The sequence below is a fragment of the Triticum urartu genome, chromosome 5A (genome assembly GCF_056163025.1).
Source record: "Triticum urartu cultivar PI428250 chromosome 5A, HENAU_Tu73, whole genome shotgun sequence".
Lineage (NCBI taxonomy): Eukaryota > Viridiplantae > Streptophyta > Magnoliopsida > Poales > Poaceae > Triticum > Triticum urartu.
In genome coordinates this window covers 58811599-58831413 of record NC_141877.1, presented here as the reverse complement: position 1 = coordinate 58831413, position 19815 = coordinate 58811599, and positions in this window count along the sequence as shown.

Genomic DNA, 19815 nt, shown 5'->3' with positions numbered 1-19815 from the left:
TTTTTCTTATGAAAACTGGTAATAAAACTTGTTTTGACATCCATCTGTAAGATTTCATAATCGAAAAATACAGCTAATGCTAACATGATTCCGATGGACTCAAGCATCGCTACGGGTGAGAAATTCTCATCGTAGTCAACTCCTTGAACTTGTGAAAAGACTCTTTCCCACAAGTCGAGCTTCATAGACGGTAACATTACCGCCCACGTCAGTCTTCTTCTTAAAGATCCATTTATCTCAATGGCTTGCCGATCATCGGGCAAGTCCACCAAAGTCCATACTTTGTTCTGATATATGAATCCTATCTCGGATTTCATGTCTTCTAAACATTTGTCGGAATACGGGCCCACCATCGCTTCTCCATAGATTGTAGGTTCATTGTTGTCTAACAACATGATGTCTAAGACAGGATTACCGTACCACTTAGGAGTAGTACATATCCTTGTCGACCTACGAGGTTCGATAGCAACTTGATCCGAAGCTTCATGATCACTATCATTAACTTCTTATTCAATAGATGTAGGCTCCACAGAAAACATCTTTCTGTGTTGCATCACTCTCTGGTTGAAATAAAGGTTCGACAACCTTATCAAGTTCTATCTTCCTCCCACTCAATTCTTTCGAGAGGAACTCCTTCTCGAGAAAGGACCCGTTCTTAGCGACAAACAATTTTCCCTCGGATATGAGATGGAAGGTATACCCAACTGTCACCTTTGGGTATCCTATGAAGATGTGTTTGTCCGCTTTGGGTTCGAGCTTCTCCGGCTGAAGCCTTAAGCATCGCAGCCCCAAACATTAAGAAACGACAACTTTGGTTTCTTGCCAAACCAATGTTCATACGACGTCGTCTCAACGGACTTAGATGGTGTCCTATCTAAAGTGAATGCAGCTGTCTCTAACGCATAACCTCAAAATGAAAACGGTAGATTGATAAGAGACATCATAGATCGCACCATATCTCATAAGGTTCGATTACGACGTCAGGACACACCATAACCCAGTGGTGTTCCAGGTGGCTTCAACTGTGAAACAATTCCACAATGTCTTAAGTGTTTGCCAAACTCATAACTCAGATATTCTCATTGATCAGATCGTAGGAATTTGATCTTCTTGTTATGATGATTCTTAACTTCACTCTGAAATCACTTGAACTTTTCAAACGTTTCAGACTTGTGCTTCATTAAGTAAATATACCTATATCTACTCAAATCGTCAGTGAAGATGAGAAAATAGCGATATCCACCGCACGCTTCAATTCTTATTGGATCACACGCATCAGCATGTATGATTTCCAACAAGTCACTTGCCCGTTTCATTGTACCTGAAAGAGGGGTCTTAGTCATCCTGCCCATGAGGCATGGCTCGCATGTGTCAAGCGATTCAAAATCAAGTGACTCCAAACATTCGTCGACATGGAGTTTCTTCATGCATCTTACGCCAATATGACTTAAGCGGCAGTGCCATGAGAAAGTGGTACTATCATTATTAACTCTACATCTTTTGGCGTGAACATGTGTATTACCACGACCGAGATTCAATGAACCATTCACATAGGGTGCATGACCATGAAAGGTATCATTCATGTAAAACAGAATAACCATTATTCTCTAACTTAAATGAATGACCGTATTGCAATGAACATGATCTAATCATATTCATGCTCAACGTAGACACCTGATAACATGTATCCAGGTTCAATACTAATCTCGAAGGCACATGGAGCGTGCGATGGTGATCTCATCAACTTTGGAAACACTTCCAACACACATCGTCACCTCGCCCTTAGCCAGTCTCCGTTTAGTCCGTAGCTTTTGCTTCAAGTCACCAGTAATAGCAACTGAACCGGTATCCAATACCCAGGTGCTACCAGGAGTACTAGCGAGGTACATATTAATAACACGTATATACTTTGTTGAAGTTGCCAGCCTTCTTATCTACCATGCATTTGGGGTAATTCCGCTACCAGTGACCGTTCCCCTTACAATAGAAGCACTTAGTCTCGGGTTTGTGTTCAACCTTGGGTTCCTTTACTGGAGCGGCAACTGGTTTGCCATCCATGAAGTTTCCCTTCTAGCCCTTGCCCTTCTTGAAACCAGTGGTCTTATTAAGCCATCAACACTTGATGCTCCTTCTTGATTTCTACCTTTTGCGGTCTTAAGCACCGCGAACAGCTCCGGGATCAACTCCATCCCTTGCATGTCATAGTTCATCACGAAGATCTAGTAGCTTAGTGATAGTGGCTAGAGAACTCTATCAATCACTATCTTATCTGGAAGTTTAACTCCCACTTGATTTAAGTGATTGTAGCACCCAGACATTCTGAGCACATGCTCACTAGCTAAGCTATTCTCCTCCATCTTGTTGGCAAAAGAACTTGTCAGAGGTCTCACACCTCTCAACACGGGCATGAGCCTGAAATCCCAATTTCAGCTCTTGGAACATCTCATATGTTCTATGGCGTTCAAAACGTCATTGGAATCCCGATTCTAAGCCGTAAAGTATGGTGCACTAAACTATCAAGTAGTCATCAGGATGTGTCTGTCAGGTGTTCAAAACATCCACAGACGACGTTGTAGGGGTTTGCACATCGAGCGGTGCATCGAAGACGGCAGCCTTCTGTGTAGCAGTGAGGACACTCCTCGGACTACGGACCCAGTCCGCATCATTGCTTACAGTATCTTTCAACTTAATCTTTCTCTAGGAACGTATTGAAACAGGGAGCTACAACGTGAGCTATTTATCTACAACATATTTGCAAAGACAATTTAGACTATGTTCATGATAATTGAGTTCATCTAATGAACTCCCACTCAGATAGACATCCCTCTAGTCATCTAAGTGAAACATGATCTGAGTCAACTAGGCTGTGTCCGATCATCACGTGAGACGGACTAGTCAACATCGATGAACATCTTCATGTTGATCGTATCTTCTATACGACTCATGCTCGACCTTTCGGTCTTCCGTGTTCCGAGACCATGTCTGTACATGCTAGGCTCGTCAAGTCAACCTAAGTGTTTTTGCTGTGTAAATCTCGCTTACACCCGTTGTATTCGAACGTTAGAATCTATCACACCCGATCATCACGTGGTGCTTCGAAACAATGAACCTTCGCAACGGTGCACAGTTAGGGGGGACACCTTTCTTGAAATTTTAGTGAGGGATCATCTTATTTAAGCTACCGTTGTTCTAAGCAAATAAGATGTAAAACATGATAAACATCACATGCAATCAAATAGTGACATGATATGGCCAATATCATTTTGCTCCTTTTGATCTCCATCTTCGGGGCTCCATGATCATCGTTGTCACCGGCATGACACCATGATCTCCATCATCGTGTCTTCTTGAAGTTGTCTCGTCATCTATTACTTCTACTACTATGGCTAATGCTTTAGCAATAAAGTAAAGTAATTACATGACGTTTAAGTTGACATGCAGGTCATAAATAAATTAAGTCAACTCCTATGGCTCCTGCCGGTTGTCATACTCATCGACATGCAAGTCGTGATTCCTATTACAAGAACATGATCAATCTCATACATCACATATATCATTCATCACATCCTTTTGGCCATATCACATCACAAGGCATATGCTGCAAAAACAAGTTAGACGTCCTCTAATTGTTGTTGCAAGTTTTTACGTGGCTGCTATAGGTTTCTAGCAAGAACGTTTCTCACCTACGCGAAAACCACAACGTGATATGCCAATTTCTATTTACCCTTCATAAGGACCCTTTTCATCGAATCCGATCCGACTAAAGTGGGAGAGACAGACACCCGCTAGCCACCTTATGCAACTAGTGCATATCAGTCGGTGGAACCAGTCTCACGTAAGAGTACGTGTAAGGTCGGTCCGGGCCGCTTCATCCCACGATGCCGCCGAATCAAGATAATACTAGTAACGGCAAGTAAATTGGCAATATCGACGCCCACAACTGCTTTGTGTTCTAATCGTGCATAGAAATTACGCATAAACCTGGCTCTGATACCACTGTTGGGGAACGTAGTAGAAATTCAAAAAAAATTCTACGCATCACTAAGATCAATCTATGGAGTAATCTAGCAATGAGGGGAAGGAGAGTGCATCTACATACCCTTGTAGATCGCTAAGCGGAAGCGTTCAAGTGAACGGGGTTGATGGAGTCGTACTCGTCGTGCTCCAAGTCACCGATGATCCTAGTGTCGAATGGACGGCACCTCTGTGTTCAACACACGTACAGCCCGGTGACGTCTCCTACGCCTTGATCCAGCAAGGGGAGAAGGAGAGGTTGGGGAAGACTCCATCCAGCAGCAGCACGACGGCGTGGTGGTGGTGGAGGAGCGCGGGACTCCAGCAGGGCTTCGCCAAGCACTACGAGAGACGAGGAGGGAGAGGGGTAGGGCTGCGCCAACAGGGGAAGAATTCCTGTGTTGGGCTGCCTCTTAGCCTCCACTATATATAGGGGAGAGGGAGGGTTGCGCCCCCACCTAGGGTTCCCTGCCTAGGGGTGGCAGCAGCCCCCAGATCCCATCTGGGGTGGCGGCCACAAGGGGAGAGGGGGAGGCACACCTGAGGTGGGCCTTAGGGCCCATCTGCCCTAGGGTTTGCCCCCTTCCCCTCTTGGAGGCGCCTTGGGCCTTGGTGGGAGGCGCCCCAGCCCACCTAGGGGCTGGTCCCTTCCCACTATTGGCCCATGTAGGCCTCCGGGGCTGGTGGCCCCACCTGGTGGACCCCCGGACCCCTCCGGTGGTCCCGGTACACTACCGGTGATGCCCGAAACACTTCCGGTGGCCAAAACCATACTTATTATATATTAATCTTTACCTCCGGACCATTCCGGAACTCATCGTGACGTCTGGGATCTCATCCGAGACTCCGAACAACATTCGGTAACCGCGTACATACTTTCCCTATAACCCTAGCGTCATCAAACCTTAAGTGTGTAGACCCTACGGGTTCAGGAGTCATGCAGACATGGCCGAGACAACGCTACGGTCAATAACCAACAGAGGGATCTGGATACCCATGTTGGCTCCCACATGCTCCACGATGATCTCATCGGATGAACCACGATGTCAAGGACTTAATCAATCCCATATACAATTCCCTTTGTCTAGCGGTACGATACTTGCCCGAGATTCGATCGTCGGTATCCCGATACCTTGTTCAATCTCGTTACCGGCAAGTCTCTTTACTCGTTCCGTAACACATCATCCCGTGATCAACTCCTTGGTCACATTTGCACATTATGATGATGTCTTACCGAGTGGGCCCAGAGATACCTCTCCGTTTACACGGAGTGACAAATCCCAGTCTCGATTCGTGCCATCCCAACAGACGCTTTCGGAGATACCTGTAGTGTACCTTTATAGCCACCCAGTTACGTTGTGACGTTTGGCACACCCAAAGCACTCCTATGGTATTCGGGAGTTGCACAATCTCATGGTCTAAGGAAATGATACTTGACATTAGGAAAGCTTTAGCAAACGAACTACACGATCTTTGTGCTGGGCTTAGGATTGGGTCTTGTCCATCACATCATTCTCCTAATGATGTGATCCCGTTATCAACGACATCCAATGCCCATGGTTAGGAAACCGTAACCATCTATTGATCAACGAGCTAGTCAACTAGAGGCTTACTAGGGACATGGTGTTGTCTATGTATCCACACATGTATCTGAGTTTCCTATCGATACAATTCTAGCATGGATAATAAACGATTATCATGAACAAGGAAATATAATAATAACCAATTTATTATTGCCTCTAGGGCATATTTCCAACAACATGAGCGTGAGCCATGGACATAGCACTTTAGGTGGAATAGAATGGTGGTTGTGGAGGAGACAAAAAAAGGGGGAAGATAGTCTCACATCAACTAGGCGTATCAATGGGCTATGGAGATGCCCATCAATAGATATCAATGTGAGTGAGTAGGGATTGCCATGCAACGGATACACTAGAGCTATAAGTACATGAAAGCTCAACAAAAGGAACTAAGTGGGTGTGCATCCAACTCGCTTGCTCACGAAGACCTAGGGCATTTTGAGGAAGCCCATCATTGGAATATACAAGCCAAGTTGTATAATGAAAAATTCCCACTAGTATATGAAAGTGATAACATAGGAGACTCGCTATTATGAAGATCATGGTGCTACTTTGAAGCACAAGTGTGGTAAAAGGATAGTAGCATTGTCCCTTCTCTCTTTTTATCTCATATTTTTTTATTTGGGCCTTTCCCTTTTTTATGGCCTCTTTTTTTATTTGGGCTTCTTAGGCCTCTTTTTTTATTATTACTTTTCGTCCGGGGTCTCATCTCGACTTGTGGGGGAATCATAGTCTCCATCATCCTTTCCTCACTTGGGACAATGCTCTAAAAATGATGATCATCACACTTTTATTTACTTACAACTCAACAATTACAACCTGATACTTAGAACAAAATATGACTCTATGTGAATGCCTCCGGCAGTGTACCGGGATATGCAATGAATCAAGAGTGACATGTCTGAAAGAATTATGAACGGTGTCTTTGCCACAAATACAATGTCAACTACATGATCATGCAAAGCAATATGACAATGATGGAGCGTGTCATAGTAAACGGAACGGTGGAAAGTAACATGGCAATATATCTCGGAATGGCTATGGAAAAGCCATGGTAGGTAGGTATGGTGGCTGTTTTGAGGAAGGTATATGGTGGATGTATGATACCGGCGAAAGGTGCGTGGTATTAGAGAGGCTAGCAATGGTGGAAGGCAGAAAAGTGTGTATGATCCATGGACTCAACCTTAGTCATAAAGAACTCATATACTTATTGCAAAAATCTACAAGTTATCAGATCAAAGTATTACGTGCATGCTCCTAGGGGGATAGATTGGTAGGAAAAGACCATCGCTCGTCCCCGACCGCCACTCATAAGGAAGACAATCAATATATAAATCATGCTCTGACTTCATCACATAACGGTTCACCATACGTGCATGCTATGGGAATCACAAACTTTAACACAAGTATTTCTCAAATTCACAACTACTCGACTAGCATGACTCTAATATTACCATCTCCATATCTCAAAACAATTATCAAGTATCAAACTTCTCATAGTATTGAGTACACTCATAAGAATTTTTTTATTAATCTTGAATGCCTAACATAATTAAAGCAAATTACCATGCTGCTTGGTAGGACTCTCAAAATAATATAAGTGAAGCATGAGAGAACAATAGTTTCTATAAAACAAATCCACCTATGTGCTCTAAAAGATATAAGTGAAGCACTAGAGCAAAAACTATATAACTCAAAAGATATAAGTGAAGCACATAGAGTATTCTGACAATTTCCGAATCATGTGTGTCTCTATAAAAAGGTGTGTACAGCAAGCATTATTGTGGAAAAGTAACAAATAAAGACTCAAATAATACAAGACACTCCAAGAAAAACACATATCATGTGGTAAATAAAAATATAGCTCCAAGTAAAGTTACCGATGGAAGTAGACGAAAGAGGGGATGCCTTCTGGGGCATCCCCAAGCTTTGGCTTTAAGTGTCCTTAGATTATCTTGGGGTTCCATGGGCATCCCCAAGTTTAGGCTCTTCCCACTCCTTGTTCCATAATCCATCAAATCTTTTACCCAAAACTTGAAAACTTCACAACACAAAACTTAAGGTAGAAAATCTCGTGAGCTCCGTTAGCAAAAGAAAAGAAAACACCACTTCAAGGTACTGTAATGAACTCATTCTTTATTTATATTGGTGTTAAACCTACTTTATTCCAACTTCTCTATGGTTTATAAACTATTTTACTAGCCATAGATTCCTCAAAATAAGCAAACAACACATGAAAAACAGAATCTGTCAAAAACAGAACAGTCTGTAGTAATCTGTATCTAACACAAGATCTGAAACCCCAAAAATTCTAAAATAAATTTCTGGACGTGAGGAATTTATCTATTAATCATCTGCAAAAAGAATTAACTAAATAGCATTTTTCAAATAAAAATGCCAGCAATTCTCGTGAGCGCTAAAGTTTCTGTTTTTTACAGCAAGATTAAAAAGACTTTCCCCAAGTCTTCCCAACGGTTCTACTTGGCACAAACACTAATTAAACACAAAAAACACTACCAAAACAGAGGCTAGATAAATTATTTATTACTAAACAGGAGCAAAAATCAAGGAATAAAAATAAAATTGGGTTGCCTCCCAACAAGCGCTATCGTTTAACGCCCCTAGCTAGGCATAAAAGCAAGGATAGATCTAGGTATTGCCATCTTTGGTAGGCAATCCATAAGTGGCTCTCATAATAGATTCATAAGGTAATTTAATTTTCTTTGTAAGGAAGTGTTCCATGCCTTTCCTTAACGGAAATTGGAATCTAATATTCTCTTCCTTCATATCAATAATTGCACCAATCATTCTAAGGAAAGGCCTACCAAGAATAATAGGACATGAAGGATTCAATCTACGTCAAGAACAATAAAATCTATGGGCACATAATTCCTATTTGCAACAATAAGAACATCATTAATTCTTACCATATGTTTCTTAATAGTGGAATCCGCAAGGTGCAAGTTTAAAGAGTAATCATCAAAATCACGGAAACCTAGCAAATCACACAAAGTCTTTGGAATCGTGGAAACACTAGCACCCAAATCACACAATGCATAGCATTCATGATCTTTAATTTTAATTTTAATAGTAGGCTCCCACTCATCATAAAGTTTTCTAGGGATAGAAACTTCCAACTCAAGTTTTTCTTCATAAGATTGCATCAAAGCATCAACGATATGTTTAGTAAAAGCTTATTTTGACTATAAGCATGAGGAGAATTTAGCATGGATTGCAACAAGGAAATACAATCTATCAAAGAGCAATTATCATAATTAAATTCCTCGAAATCCAAAATAGTGGGTTCATTAATATTTAAAGTTTTGACTTCTTCAATCCCACTTTTAACAATTTTAGCATCAAGATCTAAAGACTCCAAATTTTTGGAACACCGTCTAGGTAAAGGTGGATCATATTCAGTCCCATCATTATCAAGATTCATATTGCAAAACAAATATTTAATAGGGGACACATCAATAACTTTTAGATCTTCATCTTTATTATCATGGAAACTAGAAGAACACGCTTTTATAAAGCAATCTTTCTTAGCACGCATCCTAGCAGTTCTTTCTTTGCACTCATCGATGGAAATTCTCATGGCTTTGAGAGACTCACTGATATCATTCTTAGGTGGAATAGATCTAAGTTTCAAAGAATCAACATCAAGAGAAATTCTATCAACGTTCCTAGCCAACTCATCAATCTTAAGCAATTTTTCTTCAATCAAAGCACTGAAATTCTTTTGCGAAGTAATAAATTCTTTAATATTAGATTCAAAATCAGAGGGCATATTATTATAATTTCCATAAGAATTGTTGTATGAATTACCATAATTATTAGAGGAATTACTAGGATATGGCCTAGGATTAAAGTTTCCTCTATACGCGTTGTTACCAAAATTATTCCTACCAACAAAATTCACATCCATAGATTCATTATTATTCTCAATCAAAGTAGAAAAAGGCATATCATTAGGATCAAAATAAACACTTTTATTAGCAAATAGTTTCATAAGTTCATCCATCTTTCCACTCAAAACATTAATTTCTTCTATCGCATGCACTTTCTTATTAGTAGATCTTTCAGTGTGCCATTGAGAATAATTAACCATAATATTATCTAGGAGTTTAGTAGCTTATCCTAAAGTGATTTCTGTAAAAGTGCCTCCTGTGGCCGAATCTAAAAGATTTCTAGAAGCAAAATTCAATCCGGCATAAAAAATTTGTATAATCATCCACAAATTCAAACCATGTGTAGGGCAATTACGTATCATTAATTTCATCCTGTCCCAAGCTTATGCAACATGTTCATGATCAAGTTGCTTAAAATTCATAATATAATTTCTTAGAGAGATGATCTTAGCGGGAGGAAAATACTTAGAGATAAAAGCATCTTTGCACTTATTCCATGAATCAATACTATTTTTAGGCAAAGATGAAAACCAAGCTTTAGCACGATCTCTAAGCGAAAAAGGAAATAGCTTCAATTTAAAAATATCATTATCCACATATTTCTTATTTTGCATATCACATAAATCAACGAAGCTATTCAGATGGGTAGCGGCATCTTCACTAGAAAGTCCGGCGAATTGATCTTTCATGACAAGATTCAACAAAGCAGCATTGATTTCACAAGATTCAGTATCAGTAAGAGGAGCAATCAGAGTGCTAAGGAAATCATTGTTGTTGGTATTGGTGAAGTCACACAATTTAGTATTATCTTGAGTCATCATGACAAGCAAGCAATCCAACACACAAGCAAACAAGAGACAGGCAAAAAGAGGCAAATAGAGAAAGAGAGGGAGGATGGAGAGAGAGGGCGAATAAAACGGCAAGGGTGAAGTGGGGGAGAGGAAAACGAGAGGCAAATGGCAAATAATGTAATGTAGGACATAAGGTTTGTGATGGGTACTTGGTATGTTGACTTGCAACGGAGCCACAAGTGACTCGTTGTCGGGAGTCAAATCTTGACTTGTCTTGCGCGAACCTCCCCGACAACGGCGCCAAAAATCCTTCTTGCTACCTCTTGAGCACTGCGTTGATTTTCCCTTGAAGAGGAAAGGGTGATGCAGCAAAGTAGCATAAGTATTTCCCTCAATTTTTGAGAACCAAGGTATCAATCCAGTAGGAGGCCGCGCGCGAGTCCCTCGCACCTACATGAACAAATAAATCCTCGCAACCAACGCGATAAGGGGTTGTCAATCCCTACACGGTCACTTACGAGAGTGAGATCTGATAGATATGGTAGGATAATATTTTTGGTATTTTTATGATAAAGAGAAATAAAAGATGCAAAGTTAAATAAATGGCAAAGGAAATAACTAAGTATTGGAAGGTTAATATGATGGAAGATAGACCCGGGGGCCATAAGTTTCACTAGTGGCTTCTCTCAAGAGCATAAGTATTTACGGTGGGTGAACAAATTACTGTTGAGCAATTTACATAATTGAGCATAGTTATGAGAATATCTAGGTATGATCATGTATATAGGCATCACGTCCGAGACAAGTAGACCGACTCCTGCCTGCATCTACTATTATTACTCCACACATCGACCGCTATCCAGCATGCATCTAGAGTATTAAGTTCAAGAGAACAGAGTAACACTTTAAGCAAGATGACATGATGTAGAGGGATAAACTCATGCAATATGATATAAACCCCATCTTGTTATGGAAAGGACACCGCAAGATTGAACCCAAAGCTAAGCACTTCTCCCATTGCAGGAAAGATCAATCTAGTAGGCCAAACCAAACTGATAATTCGAAGAGACTTGCAAAGATAACCAATCATACATAAAATAATTCAGAGAAGATTCAAATATTGTTCATAGATAAACTTGATCATAAACCCACAATTCATCGGTCTCAACACACACACCGCAAAAGAAGATTACATTGAATAGATCTCCACAAGAGAGGGGGAGAACTTTATATTGAGATCCAAAAAGAGAGAAGAAGCCACCTAGCTAATAACTATGGACCCGTAGGTTTGAAGTAAACTACTCACACTTCATCGGAGGGGCTGTGGTGTTGATGTAGAAGCCCTCCGTGATCGATGCCCCCTCCGGCGGAGCTCCGGAAAAGGCCCCAAGATGGGATCTCGTGGATACAGAAAGTTGCGGCAGTGAAATTAGGGTTTTGGCTCCGTATCTGGTAGTTTGGGGGTACGTAGGTATATATAGGAGGAAGGGGTACGCCGGTGGAGCAACAGGGGGCCCATGAGGGTGGAGGGCGCGCCTGGGGGGTAGGCGTGCCCACCTACCTCGTGCCTTCCTCGTTGATTTCTTGACGTAGGGTCCAAGTCCTCTGGATCATGTTCGTTCCGAAAATCACGTTCCCGAAGGTTTCATTCCGTTTGGACTCCGTTTGATATTCTTTTTCTGCGAAACCCTAAAATAGGCAAAAAATAGCAATTCTGGGCTAGGCCTCCGATTAATAGGTTAGTCCCAAAAATAATATAAAAGTGTATAATAAAGCCCAATAATGTCCAAAACAGAATATAATATAGCATGGAACAATCAAAAATTATAGATACGTTGGAGACGTATCAGCCTACCTACACTATAACAAGACCGCACGCCAACTCTCATCCCATTCCGAGAACATTTTCCGGCCACTTATAAAATAATATTCCGGACATGCCACGGGCGCGTGCGAGTATGTCTGGGCTCAGAACGGACAACGGAAGGAACAGGAAGGCCGGGACGGGTGCAAGTTTTAAAAACATAATGATGCAATGCGGATGATGACATGGCAAGATGCAACACGCAAGCGAAAGACAAGGCAACAACAACGAATAACTGGAAGACACCTGGCGCGTCGGTCTCGGGACGTCACAACACTCCACCACTACAAGAGGATCTCGTCCCGAGATCTAGGACGGCACCGGAGGGAAAACGGAAGAGGAAGAGAAGAGATAAAACTAAGTTGCTTCTTTGCCAAACGAGTGAAACCAAAGAACCTTGCGAGGTTGAACAAATTGAAAGAAAGAATACAACGAAGATGAACAAAGTCGAAAACACTCTGTTAGAAAAGAGGAACAAAGAACATTGCAAAAAACCTTGAGGTTAAGTGCCAAGATAGATATTGAAACAACTTCGGTTAAAACAAGATAGATAAGGAATAAGAATGATATAATTTGGGCAGCACTTCGACTGTAAATGAAAGGAATTGAACATGAACTTGGGAAGATTGGATGATACTTAACGAAATCAACAACATACTGCCTCCAGAACTATTGAAAGAATGGCACAATGGGTAAGAAAGATTCCAGATAGCACTCTGGTTGGAATGAGATGTATAGGGAACGATGAAGATCAATTACAACAACACTCCGGTTGAATGGATAAGCAAAGGAAAGAACATGATCTTTGGCAAAAATGAGAAGATGAGTTGAATAGAACAACATCACAAAGCCATCGGAAGAAATAATGGACGAGAGATCATTGGAATGACAGAATGGTGAAGAAAAAGATAACTTCTTCCATAATTAATTTGGAAAACATCCTCGCAAGAAGGTTAGAGCGGAGTTGTTGGAAAAACCAACAACGAAAATATATGATCCTCGTGGTCTTATTGAGACATCTCAAAACTTGAGGTGAACTTCTGCCACTAATAAAAACAATTGCTTGCTTGAGATCAACGAAGAGATGAAAACTTGTTCCACCAAGAGGATAAAGAGCAAGCTTGGGTCATTGATAAGCACCACAATAGCAACATTCCTTAGGGAAGGCTTTAGGAGAAATCTTTATCACGATAACTCCAAGGAAGAAAATGATGGGTTTAAATATCTCATTCCTAACAACTTATCACCCATGGAACATGAAGGAAACTGTCAAGGATGACATAACACCATCTCAAAAGATAAGGTAGAAAGAATTGCACCTCGGAATGCAAGATGAAGAAAGCTTGAACTCCTCAAAACAAGACATGTGTTGAGCACCATGTTCATTTGAGAGTATAGCTTGGCGGATCATAACTTCGAGAGAAATCTTGGAGAACAATTGAAGAATGAAAAGAATCCTTGACGAACCACGAAGTAGAGTCTCCATGAAGAACTCCGGTAACAAAATGATGATAAAAATAAAGACAAGTTGAAAACACAAGGTGAAGCCTTGTAATGATTTAGATGGATCTTCGTGATGATATAATTGAGAGAGCTTGGAACTCCGGGAAAAGAAATGATGAAACAATTGAAACCGAGAATTTGATGAGCCTCCGGAATAAGGAATTAATCACTTGGATTAAACAAGAATAAGAATTACATTATGCTTATCCTTCACCAATTTAAATTGATGACAAGCAACGGATTTGGCATACTACTTATTCTTGTAGAAAGGATTAAGAGAGATATAGCGCAAACTTGAGAAAAGTCTTCAATGATCTGCCGGTGGGATTGGAAATAACGAATGAATTGATATGATAATGTATGAAGAGGAATCTTGAACAAACCGCCGTAAGAATTGAAAATGAATGTGGCAAAAGCACAATTCACCGGGAAGAATTAGAAAAACGAACGAAGATACTTGAGAGAATATAGATACAAGTGAAACGAAGAGATCACGAACTGATTAGATAATACTTGAATGATGCACCGGTAAGATTTGGGGAACAATAGCCGAAAGCTGAGAATGAATAAATCTTCTGAAATGATGGCCTTCGAGAATCAAACTGAAAAGACTCCTGAATTGCTCCGGATGGGTGAAAAGAATTCTCGCAATCGAGAACAATTATGATAGGATGGCATGAAGCTAGAACCATGAATCTTCGAGATAACGGAGCAAGATTTAAGAGAAAATCTTCTTCGGTCTTCAAATGTTGAGAATGACGATGAGAAACACCACCATGAATCGTTGAGATACTCCGGGATGAATACTAGAAAGATTGAACCGACGATGAAAAGAAATTGAAAGATCTTGGAGAAAGACATATGACTGATGATAATTCATTCTTACGTCAACTTGGAGAAGAATTTGATAGTAGCTCCGGAAAATAGAGGAGTCAGGTAATATTCTTGGAAAAGACTTGTGGGTTAGGGCCCACTCAAAAGAAACACCGTTGAACGATTTAAAAGAGATAATGTGTCAGTTGGTTTAAATGGTTTGAATGAGATAACAACCTCGAAATAGCTTGAAAGGGTTGAAAGAGATAACATCTTCTGAGATATCTTCGCACTCCGAAACAAATGAATAGAGAGAGGTGAAAAATTAAGAGGTGCACCGGCATGAGAAAACATTTGAAACGAGGAAAAGGATAGGATCGACAAAGCTTGAATTGAATCCACCGAAGAAGGAAAAGAACGAAGAATGATTAACTTGAAGCTCCGTTATTATCTTCCTGAGAATCACCGGATAAGAACATTGACGGAAAAGAATGGAGAGACTTCACATCCATAAAATAAATACTTGATTAAGAAATCTGAGTTCTTGAAGAAACAAGGGTTGGGAGGGCGGGAAAAGTAAAAGCAACTTGGGACAGATTGAACAAATAACGTTGAGAAGACTTTGAGTTGATCTTGCGGATGTTGAAATGATCGGATCCACTTGAAGAGAAACACACCGGTTGAAAAGAATTGACATGACAACCTCGATGATCAAGAAGGATTAGTATTCACATAGGAATATGAGAACACCGCTTAGTAAAGGTATGGAATCAACATTTGACTTCGAAGCAACTCGAGTACCACAACTGAAAAACAAAACAAAGGATTTGGCTTGTAGAATAAGCTAGAAACCAAACATATGATAGATCCCATATTGTATCATGTGTCTGTAGGAAGGATATCCTACGAGCTACTTGAATTCCCACTTATAAACTCCCGAAACTTTCTGGTTATGCAATCAGGTGTTGGGGATACAGGGGAAGCATAATATCTCACCCAAACTAACAATTCCTACATCCAGCTGTATCCATCCTTCAGCACATAACCAAGAAATCTTCGGAAATCGTGTACCTCAACCTTCGAAAAGCATCCGTTATACGAGTTATGGCAATACTCCCAAACTCTCGCTCCAGTACTGGGTGGCGTCGAGGTTATCTCACCAACAACTACATAAAAGAGATTTTCGATGTCGGTGAAACTCAGGTATTCCAGAACTGCAATGATAAAATTGTGACGACAACACCTGGGAGCTCAACTCCCCGGGACACTGCCACAACCCCTAAATGTCAGGAGGCACCAAGAACAATGTTCTCGTCACAAAACCATCGGAACGATTCCAAGATACCTGCGTGATCCTAAAAAAATTTCGTGAAATTTGACAAGAGAAGAGTCAAAACTCTATGTTATGAGGCCTCACCAGAGCGACGAAGGGACTGAGAAGTAAAAAGAATCCTACTCTCCGGTATATATAATCCTAAGACTCAAAACATTTTGTTCTAGACTCAACAATGTCAGCGATTCGATCAAGCAGGGGGCTCCTAAGTCAGGGAAGGCTCTGATTACCAACTTGTAACACCCACAATGTGGCTATATCTCTCACGTGTCGGGGCACGACTTAGAGGCATAGCCGCATGGTAGGTTTCTCCACTACTAGGAAAACGGCTATAGATGAAATGGACACTAATGGCGCACCACGTGTGTGGTGCGCCATCAGAATATAACAATGGCGCACCACATACAGGTACGCCATTAGTAATATATTACTAATGGCGCACCTAGTGTGCGGTGCGCCATTAGAAGTTTTGAAAAAAAAATTGTTACTAATGGCGCACCGTGGGCGTGGTGCGCCATTACTAGTTGACATAGTAATGGCGCACCACACCCACGGTGCGCCATTAGAAGTTTTGAAAAAAAAGTAAAAAAAAATTGTTAGTAATGGCGCACCAGTGGACCGTGCGCCATTACTAGTTTTTAACTAGTAATGGCGCACGGTCCACTAGTGCGCCATTACTAAGTTTTTTTCAAAAAAAATTCAAAAAAAAATTCAAATTTTTTTATATATTTTTTTCAAAACTAGTAATGGCGCACCGTGGGTGTGGTGCGCCATTACTAGTTTAACTAATAATGACGCACCACCCCAGAGTGCGCCATTACTAGTTTAACTAATAATGGCGCACCACCCCACGGTGCGCCATTACTAGTTTGCCCGGCTTCCACCGAATGCACCCCCCCACCCCCCGTGGACCGCCTTTTCAGTTTTAAAAAAAATAAAAAAAAGATAAAAAATGTCAAAAAATAAAAGAAAATAAGTTTGCCATGTGATATGTGGTCTAGTTGTTGGGAAATTTACAAATATAAATTTCGACTTTATTTGCAAAATCTCTCTGGAAATTTATAAATGGGCATAACTTTTGCATACGAACTCGGATTAAAAAGTTTTATATATGAAAAATCATCTACTCGAAAAGTTACATCCGAATTTAACCGGGGGAACCCCATTAAACATTTTCAAAATCCCCAAAAACCTAACACAAAAAAGTTACGGGGCTTTCAAGATATAGAGGCAAAAAAATTCAAAAAAAAGGTTTTGAAATTTTTTTTATTTTGTTTTCAAAAAATGATACGTAATATGACCGGGAAGTTTGAAATATTTTTCAAAATTTCATCATAGTCATGAACATGAACAAAATCCTAGACATCAACAAGGTATAATAGGATTGATATGCTAGATATATCAACAAGTGCCTGTGAAGTGATAGAACTCTGAAGTTAAGCGTGCTTGGGCTGGAGTAGTGTGAGGATGGGTGACCTTTCGGGAAGTTTGACCACAGAGTGCGATTTGACCTGAGATTAAGCATATTGACCCGAGATTAAGACATAATGACCTGAGATTAAGAAAACAATGAAAAAAAATTGAAAATTTTCGAAAAAAATTAAAAAAAATCTGAAAAAATTGTTACTAATGGCGCACTTCTATGTGGTGCGCCATTAGTATACCAGATACTAATGGCGCACTGTGGGTCATACTAATGGCGCACCGTGGGCCATACTAATGGCGCACCACAGGTGTGCCATTAGAAAAAAATTCTAATGGCGTGATGATAGTGGCGCACCAGTAGTGCGCCATTAGTAGCGAAAATAGGTGCGCCACTAGCAGCCCTTTTTCTAGTAGTGGTCGCAAGAGGGGTAATCTTCACACAATCCAAGGTACTGAATAAGAAAGGGATAAAGAGATTGGCTTACAATCGCCACACACACAATACAAGTTATACATACAACATCCAGAATACAATCAAGGTCCGACTACGGAAGCAAAATAAAAGAAGACAACCCCAAATGCTAGATCCCCGATCGTTCCAACTGGGCTCCACTACTGATCAAAAGGAAACGAAACAACACAAAGAACAAGATCTTCATTGAGCTCACACTTGAGCTCGGTTGCGTCATCCGCACTGCTATCATCGGCACCTGCAACTGTTTGGAAGTATCTGTGAGTCACGAGGACTCAACAATCTCACACCCGCGAGATCGAAACTATTTAAGCTTATGGGTAGGAAAGGGGTAATGAGGTGGAGCTGCAGCAAGCACTAAGCACATATGGTGGCTAACATACGCAAATAAGAGCGAAAAGAGAAGCAATGCACGGTCGTGAACTAGAAGTGATCAAGAAGTGATCCTGAAACTACTTACGTTCAAGCATAACACAAGAACTGTGTTCACACAAGAACCGTGTTCACTTCCCGGACTCCGCCGGAAAGAGACCATCACAGCTACACACACGATTGATTCATTTTAATTAAGTTAAGTGTCGAGTTCTCTACAGCTGGATATTAATAAATTCCCATCTGCCCATAACCGCGGGCACGACTTTCAAAAGTTCAAACCCTGCAGGGGTGTCCCAACTTAGCCCATCACAAGCTCTCACGGTCAACGAAGGATATTCCTTCTCCCAGGAATCCCGGTTACAAGACATTTTGACAATGGTAAAACAAGACCAGCAAAGCCGCCCGATGTGCCGACATCTCGATAGGAGCGGCACATATCTCGTTCTCAGGGCACACCGGATTGTCCAAACTTCCGGTAGGCCAGCCCAGAGTTGCCCCTGGTGGCCACCAGCGGCTGACAGGTTCGGACCAACACTTAGACAAGCACTGGCCCGGGGGGGTTAAAATAAAGATGACCTTCGGGAGCATGACTCCCAAGGGAAAAGTATAGGTGGTGGTGAGGCAAATGGTAAAACCAAGGTTGGGCCTTGCTGGAGGAGTTTTATTCAAACCGAACTATCAAGGGGTCCCCATGACACCCAACCATGTAAGGAACGCAAAATCAAGGAATATAACACCGGTATGACGAAAACTAGGGCAGCAAGAGTGGAACAAAACACCAGGCATAAGGCCGAGCCTTCCACCCTTTACCAAGTATATAGATGCATTAATTAAAATAAGAGATATTGTGATATCTCAACATATCCATGTTCCAACATGGAACAAACTTCATCTTCACCTGCAACTAGCAACTCTATAAGAGGGGCTGAGCAAAAGCGGTAACATAGCCAAACAACGGTTTGCTAGGAAAGGTGGGTTAGAGGCTTGACATGGCAACATGGGAGGCATGATATAGCAAGTGGTAGGTAGCGCGGCACAGCAATAGAGCGAACAACTAGCTAGCAAAGATATAAGTGATTTTAAGGGTATGATCATCTTGCCTGAAATCCCGCAAGGAAGAAGAACGAGTCCATGAAGAAGACAAACGGACGTAGTCGAACGAATCCTCACAACTCCGGAACGAAACCAAAACTAACGAGAGAAGCAACCCGGAAAGAAGCAAACAACATAGTAAACAACCATCACATAACATGGCAGGATGCACAATCAAGTATGATGCATGTCCGGTTAATGAGGCATGGCATGACAAAATGCACAAACAATCCTACAAATTAAGTGGAGCTCAATATGCAACGAGTTGCATATTGACGAAACACCACGTGACTTATTTAGTTCTCTCTCGTTTAGGTACCCATCAATATTAAATGTTCTTAAACATGGCAAGGGGTGGAGCAAAAGAAAACTACATATCTAGAAAAGTTTAAATGAGGCCGGAACAACAAGCAACAAGTCCGGAAAAATCCTCATGAGCATACATTAGATTTGATATTGTTCTTCCCTAAACCATATTTTAGAGTTATTAAACATGCAAAGTGATGCCACCATGATAATCTATGCATTTTTCTACTCCATTTAAATATAAAGTTTGTTAAGTTTGGAGCTACGGTTATTTAGGTATGGAAGAAAACATTTTAGCATGGCAATTAAGCAAATAAATGCAAACAGCAGTTTAAA